Below are 8363 nucleotides of genomic sequence, written 5' to 3'. Positions count from 1 at the left end.
TGGATTAGCACAAAAGAGGATGCAGACCTCAGTCATTCAGCTGCCAGCAGAAAGGAGGGGGAGTACAGTTAGGCAGCTGGTGGAGAAACAGGTGCTGAGAAGGTATCCTGGTAGCCATGCTGTCATCCTGCTTTGAACCCTCAGCTCCTCAGTAAATCTTCCCTTTTGGAAATCTCTCTTCAAAGTTTCACTTCCTCATGCTCCTAAAATAGTTTTTGATAAGCAACTTGTCCTGCTGATAAAGCTCTTTTGGTTACATTCCTAGAAATCTATTTTCATGTTTTCTCACTGTGCTTCAGCTGCTTACATTCCCATTTGGAAAAAAATACCAGTGAAAAAAAATAATCTAGTCAAGGCTTAACACAACACAAAGATGAAATGGTTAGGTTTAGTAGCACAGCAGGGCCTTGTCTGTCAACTGAAATTCCAAGAACTATCATAAATGCGTGACGATATAACACACGTCTTACCTCTCACTGGAGAGACACGGGCACTGCACTTGCACAGTGGGCTGAGCAAGCTGGCAGGGTACAGGAGGACACCACCACCAAATCACCTTGTGTCCCAGTCTGTATCTTGATCATCCCCACTATACGGGAGAGCAGTGGGGAAACACCGCTCTCCTGTCAAAGAACTTCTGTCAGAAGTCCTCCCTCAGCTTCCTGGTGCCTGCAGCATTGTGTTGTCCTGTACCACTTGTCTGTTTTGATGCATAGGTGTGAAGATTTGCCAGGGAGAAAACTGACCATTCTCCTTTGTAGAAAATGAGTTTTTTAAGAGACTCTCATATAACCTCCTGGGAATTGATGAAATAACTAGTGCCAGTTATGAGACTGATGTTAGAGGCTGTTTCCACACAACATACCAAAACTGTTTCCTTCAGTAGGGAATGTAGAATGAAAAGTGTGCTAAAAGTGGCATGCTCACGGCAACAATTTTAATTCCTCTGCAGTGTGGGGCAAAACTGTAAGCTTGATTTGAGAAAGGGCTGCCTGTAGCCCTCAGAACAGTTCATTGCAACCAACTGCAACTTCTTTCAGTAAACCCATTTCCTCACTGCGCCAAGACAAAGATTAATCTGGGGGTCAGAGAAGGGACCTTCTCCTTCAGAGACGGTGGTTGAGAAGACCTTGTTGGCCTTCAGGGGGCTCAGCCTTATTGCTGCTTGTTCCCTAATGTCCAAATATGAAATGCTAAATGATATTCCCAAGGCAGTAGGCAAGGGACACCTGTGTGCACACATGTAGGAGGTATGGAGCTTCTGAGTGCCTCCAAGAAGCACAAGATGGGTTGTGCCTGTTTGTGTGGGTCTGGTGGATTGATGGGGCAGCATCCTTGCTGCTGCAGGAAGATACAGGCATTCTCTGTGTGGAGATGTGGAATGAAGCTCACAAACTTTGACAGTGTTCCTTAACAGATAGGCCATTGCAGTGCAGCAACCCCATTAGCAAGCAGCATCTTTCTGTTTGGTTTTCATATATTTCTTCCCACTCAAGTCTGACACAAACAAAAAACACTGCCCCCAGCTTAGCCCAAAGGTGACCTCTTGGCTATGCAGCCTCAGAAGTCCCCCAACTGCACACACCCTAAACAGAGACACACATTTTTCTAGAGTCAAGAAATCTTTTGTGTGGGTTTGCAGTAACTTGCAGGCATTTGGGAGGGAATCAAACAGGAAACAAGACCGCGATTACTCTAGTGTACACCAGATCTCAGCAAAGTAGCCTTGCACAGTGTCTCTGTGCCCAGAGGGCAAAAACTAATTTTTCTGGGATCAGAGAGATCCACCATGCCATAGGGCATTCTATAAAAACACATTAATTTGGCTTGGCTGCAAACCATGGATTCAGTCATCCTCATTTGGGTCAGTGGCAGTTTAACATTGTTTCTCACAGGTTCTCCCTCACTGAGTGTCATGGCAGCACAAGAAGGCTCCATCCCAGAGCACACTTAGGAGTGACATTTAAGCCATTTTAGAATTTAAACTTTTAAACATCGATGTCAGTGTGATTTCCCATGCTCCTGAAGTTGGGTTCTGTGCCCGCTAACCATGTTCCTCAGTGCCACATTCACATGGTTCTTGTACATCTCCAGGGTTGATAACTCTACCACCTCCCCGGGCAGAGTGTTTGTTCCTACTCATCTTAACCCTAATAATTGCAGAATCTTAATCATAGAATTGTAGAATCATAGGGGTTAGAAGGGACCTCAAGAGATCATCGAGTCCAACCCCCCTGCCAAAGCAGGTTCCCTACACCAGGTAAATATTAAAACAGGGAATCAGGAAAGTCTGCAGAAATGAGTCACTTTTTGTGTTTGTTGCACATACTAAACACAGAGAAGGAAGAAAATTTAGAGTCATCAAAGTACAATTTCCAAACAGACTTGCATCATTAAAAAGCCATTTAGCTCTGTAGTTCAAGGTTAGGTTTGTTCCCAGAAGATGAGGTAATTTAGTAAAATAATAATACTCCCATAAAACAAAACCCATAATAGAATTCAGACTTAGCGGTTGCAAAGGAAGGAAACTGTAACTTCTGTCAAAGCACAGGGATGAGATTAGCATTAATAAAGCATTCTTGACAAAGCAGAGTGATAGTATATGGGGGAAGGGACATCCAAGTAGCTCTCATTTCCACAATGTTTCCTCCCAGATATGGCCTTTTTAATTAGCCATCGGAAAGAAAACTGAAAGTGCACTTTCTCCTTCTCAGCTCCTGCCTGGCTATTAATCTCTGTGTCGAGAACAGTGCCACCAGTCCATCATGTTGTTATGAGCTAGTGGAGACGTAAAAGGACTACATTCATATTCCTTATCACAGCTAGAGGTATTTCCTTTGTGTTGCTAGTATTTTGATTAGTTTTGGCTGTGTCTGCAGGGAAGACACAGTTTATATTTTCCACAGCTCACATCATTTCTAGAAATAAAGCTTCTTTTCCAGCTCTCAACGCTGTTTATTGGCAGAGTTTAATTGCTGATGGGGTTCACTGTTCAGACTTTTTTAACTCCTGTTGGTTTCATGACTAAGTTTGAGGCTACACATTGATAGTGAATTGTTCCCAGAGCCAGTTGGTGATTTTCAATGAATCATTTATTTGAGGAATATAATGTTTCCCCCTCAGAGTTCACTGTCCCCTTGGCAGATGTGGATGACCACTCATCTGCAGGAACGCAGAGGTGCTCTTCAGGGAGTGATTTCAGAGCTCTTTTTTCTGGCACTAGCGGCACTTCCTGGTGGTTTTCCTACAGGAAAAGCACTTGGGGAAATCTGATGGCAGTGGTGCAGAGTGACAGCCTTGCGGTTGTCTGTGGCTTTTTACCACACGGGAGGGAAAGGAAAGAGCAATGTTCTTCTTCCCCTCTTCAGAAAGGGAATGTGGCAGCCCTCAGGTACCCTGACAGCAACCAAAGCCTCAAAGAAGAAGGTCTGTGCAACAAACACTGCTTCTTGCTTGTTCCTAAAACCTCACCAAAGAGAAAGAAAAAATACATATTTTGGTGCTTTTCAGAAGAACGGGCCTTGCCGAAGGGGACTGCTGGGAAACGTAACCCACCCTGGTGTAAAACAGGCTGAACACACTTGCACTTTCCTTTTTGAGGCTGCTAGTTTTACGTGACTAAATTAGTCGAGGAAACCAGATTTAAAAACTCAAATGCTGGCTAGGTTCCTGCTGGCTCATGGGAAAGTTCTACTCCATTTTATCTTTTGTTTCACTCCAAAACCTGAAGCAAGCAGAAGCTTTAGGAGTGCTAATTGAGGATCGGCACAAGCCTGTAAATAACTTCATGACAACTTGTATTGTTTGCATGTGGAAAATGGAAAAAAAAAAAAAGAAAACAATAGCAAATGGGCCACTGATTCATGGATTCCTGTCACCTCAGATGTTTCCTACTTTGGCGGGCTATGAGTGTGGCTCCAAATGAAGAACCAAGGTACAGTTCAACATGAATTTATTTTCTGGAGCTGCTGCTAATTCTCTGGGTGCTCTTACAACCTGCAAGTTCTGTCTCCCTAAGCCACACAGGCCAGTGGTTGCCTACAGGAGTGACACAGGCCTGTTATACCCAGCAGCCCCAGGACAGCTTTTTTCTCCTTGCTGAAGCATGCAGCATCTGCCAAGCAGCCAGCCAGGAGCCTCAGGGACACAACATGCCACTATTTGGGACACCACTGTCACCATGTCCCAATTGGGCATGGGAGAGCATTGATGCTGGTACAGAGGCAGCTAGATAAATAAGCTAACCCTGTGTTTATGAGAGGCATGGAGCAGATTCGTTCCGCTCTTTTCACATATGCTTCACAAGAGCCTTTGTTCTACTGACAAAATCTCCCCATGCTCTACAATCCAGGGAGCAATAAAAAAGGTATCTTAAAAATGTAGCTATGATGCCTACTCAACAGGGCTTTAAATCAAAACAAAGTCTTCAGTGAGAAAAAAGGGCTTCCCGCTCTGGAAAAATTCCTGGTCTTGTGTTTCCCAAAATGCTATCACAAAACATTGTTATCTTGGCTCTTCCTATCTCTGATGTGTCATTGGAATGGCCTGAATTAAGTTACTATCTATAGAGAATGAGGCTCATGCAAAGCTTGTATCAGTGAAGATACTTAATTGCTCTTCTTTGCAATATTAAGCAATTGGCCCTTCTGTAATAGTTCTCCTTGTCAATGCTGGGATCTCATGACTCACTGTCATGAGGGAACCAAACAGTAACTAGTTCGCTAGCAAATATCTCCGTGTTCCTGCATACGAGAGGACACCTCCATCCTTTCTTGCTAGCTTCAGGAATGCAGCAATCAGATGTACTCCAAAAATGATTGTATTCGAATGAAGACACAAGGTAAGGTCCCTTCCTCCTCTAAGAAAGGCTGCAAGATGCAGTTAATGGTGGCCAAACTTCCTTATGTTATTTACTAATAGTGAATGGTTTATTGTAGAATCACAGAATCTTAGAATGGTTTGAGTTGGATGGGACTTTCCAACCCAAATGGAACCCAAAGGGACCCTCAGTCCCACCCCGTGCTGTGGGCAGGGCTGTCACCCAGCAGCTCAGCTGCCAAAAGCCCCATCCAACCTGGCCTTGAGCGCCTCCAGGGGTGGGCACCGCAGCCTATCTTGGCAGCTGTGCCAATGCCTCACCATCTCTGAATAAAGAATTCCTTCCTAACATCTAACCTAAGTCTCCTCTCTCTTCATTTAAAGCCATTCCCCTTTGTCCTATCTCTAACAGACTGTGTAAAAACTTAGTCCTTCTCCTGTTATAAACAGCAACCTTCAGGTATTGGAAGGCTGCAATTCGATCTGCCCAAACCCTTCTCTTCTCCAACAAAACAAGCCCAGTCCACTCAACCTTTCTTCATAGGAGAGGTTCTCCAACCCTCTGACCATCTTCGTGGCCCTCCTCTGGATCCAATCCAATATGTTTGCATTCTGTTTTGGAAGCCCCATGCATGGTCACGGTACTCCAGATGGGCACAAGGGCAGAATAGAGAGGGACAATCCCCTCCCTCTCCCTGCTGGCCACCCCTCTTTTGATGCCACCCAGGACACTGTTGGCCTTCCAGGATGCAAACTGTTATGGAACAACTGTCTGGGAAGTGTTTTTATGGCTTGCTTTGGAGACACTATAGCCAATGCTGTGTTTTCAGCAGATGATAACGTAGTGCCAGATGGTTGCCTGGGCATTGTCTGTAGCATCAATCATAAATTAGGCCCTTACTGAATGATGACTCAGGCTAGAGACAGTCCTCCATGAAACCTGGTTGTGGAGCAACTGTTTGAAAGAGCTTAATCCCCTCCATTCCTTTCAGTTAGTGTAAAGGTGGTGCTTGGCTTCATAAGTGTAAAAAGTGCATTCCTTAATGACAGCTAGTATGAACAAGCTCTCCTGAAATAGAGAGAACTGACACCTTTATGAGATTCTCCTTACAATAGCGCAGTACTAAAATTTGGGAACCCCCTTCAACACTTGGGAAATACAGTTAGAATTGAAGGTATTTAAGAGGCTGGGGATAGAATTAAAAGCATACAGAATAGGCATCACTTCATACACCCTTTTCTGGTAGGCTTCTTTATGTGCTGCTGGTGCTGCAAGGGACAGGCCATGAAGGGAGAGGGGTCTTGGATGGTTTTGCCCAGTGATTCTCTCTCTTCTTACTGCAATTTTCTCAGGTTTCTCCATTTCTCCATCCTCTACTATCTCTCTCTTTTACCTTCCTTCCTTCACCCTTAGGCACCAAAGGCTGAGTAACACCTCTCATCCTTCATTCAGAGTACCATGCAGTGCACTATAAGCCTCCTAGTGAAGGTGTTTGCTGCAGAAGGGCAGTCAAACTGAATCACATCTTCCAGAGATTTGCTGTTTTGGTTTATTTTGGGCTGCGTAGCAGCTCATGGCATCTGCTCCACAGTGACTCCTTTCTAGGAGCCAGACATCTTCAGCAAGCAAATGAAATGGTGGCTCTACCTGTGGCACTGCCAGAGCAGCCTCTGTCTTTCTCTCTATCAAGGTAAACAAGTTCCACCTCCTACCAGAGCTCATTCTGCAGCACACCTACAAAAGGGTGAAGATTTTGGGGGAGATGACTCAATTTGTAAGCCCACAAACCACCCACACATGCCTGACATGATGTACCACATCAGCAGTGAGGGGATGGAGTTGGGAAAAGCACAAGGCAGAGATAAAAAGTTCCCTGCTCATGGTGAGGTGAGGGTTGATAACAGCATTATCCGGGAACTTTCCCCTCCCGCCTACCACTGCCACCTCCTCTCTCTCAAAAACACAAACAAGCCAACCTGATTTACATGTTCATAGCTGGGAGTGATTGCCAGCTTAATGAGCACTGCTATTTATATCGAAATAATTGCACTCCTAACAACTGCTTGGGGGGCATCAGGATGGAGGCTAAGATACTGTGCCATGGTTTGAAGGCCCATCTCATCCAAACTGCAAAAACACTTTAACGTATTTTAGATGAACGGAGGGAAGCTGGACGAAGAGAAGCACTGGAGCAGTGACACTGTGTATGCAGACTTGGCACACTTACCAAAGTGCACCAGCCTGCACCTATTAACTCATTTTGCTAAACAGCTTCCTTTGACCACCTCAGGTGTTGCAGCCCTGTATGGGACATGGGCAGTATTCAGTGCCACCCAACCTCATGGGTTCCCACTGATGTTCCCAGCCCAGCGCACAAGGCAGTCCTCACATGGCAGCTCTCCCCACACTGCTTTGGCTGAGTTTCTGCTGAGTGAATCTCTTGGCTCAGTGCAGAGCTCACAGGGCCACTTAAATCTCTCTGACCCTTTAATGAAGTTTTTAAAAAGGCTTCATAAATCTTCATCACTAAGAATTGCTTAAAGCCCCGCAGGGTTCCTCCAGTGGAATTAACCACTAAAACAAGCAGACAGGTTCAGGTATATTTATCACATTCATCTTCATTATTCCATGAGTTTTCCTTCTTTCTCCTCTTAGACGTAAGCTACAGCCAGGAAAGGGAGAACCAACTCAGCATCACTCATCCAGCAGCTCGTAGCCTTCCACTACAGCTGTGTGAGATCAGTCCTCTTCTTGGGTATGCTTTCTGTGCAGGCAGCATCTGCATGCCCATCATTTACCCTTCCACATTTAAACCGTCATATTGCTCTTCACCTAGGAAAGAACCTGATTTTTTTCCCTTCATAAAGAAGGTCACAACATGTTACCTCCAAAATGGATTGGTTACCTGCCAGCCAGGATGGATGACTTTGGCAATGGTTTTTTGAGAGTAACACCAATCACCTCTGAAACAACTGCCAACTTAGTGGCTATGTAAAGGTCACTAGGAATACACACAGTTTGTAAAAAATTGCCTACATACCATATTGTAGTTTCCAGAGGGAGTGTGTAGACTCTGTATGCTCTGGATGAGTTTTTTGATGCTTCGCCTCTGGGGAATGAGGACAAAAAGACATGAATGAGATTCACAGGTGAACAGATAACCCAGTGGAGGTAAAGTCACTGAAAACAGTGAGAGTGTTCCCTCCTTGTTGTGAAGGACTGCAGGTCTTCATGGTATAACCCAATACAGACAAGCTTGAGCCACCTCTCAGGGCAGTTTCATCACTAAATCATGCTATAATGATCCAGATCATTTTCCAAGTTGACTTTTCATTAAGTATTTTGCTTGTGCCATTAAGAAAATGTAGAGTGCCATGGAAGATCTCCATTAGAGCCATCACGACACTATCTTGGTTTTGTTTGCATTGCAATAATGCCTACCAATCTGAAGGAGGACTGGAAAAGTGCACGTGGATCAGAAAAAAGAAACATGCATGGGCAGGCAAGCTAGGTCTTATAAAATAAATTGACACCAAAGGCTTAA

This window comes from Cyrtonyx montezumae, unplaced genomic scaffold, assembly GCF_038088225.1.
Source record: "Cyrtonyx montezumae isolate F1298 unplaced genomic scaffold, pur_monq_1.0 scaffold_8, whole genome shotgun sequence".
NCBI classification, from domain to species: domain Eukaryota; kingdom Metazoa; phylum Chordata; class Aves; order Galliformes; family Odontophoridae; genus Cyrtonyx; species Cyrtonyx montezumae.
Note: the sequence above shows the minus strand (reverse complement) of the source record.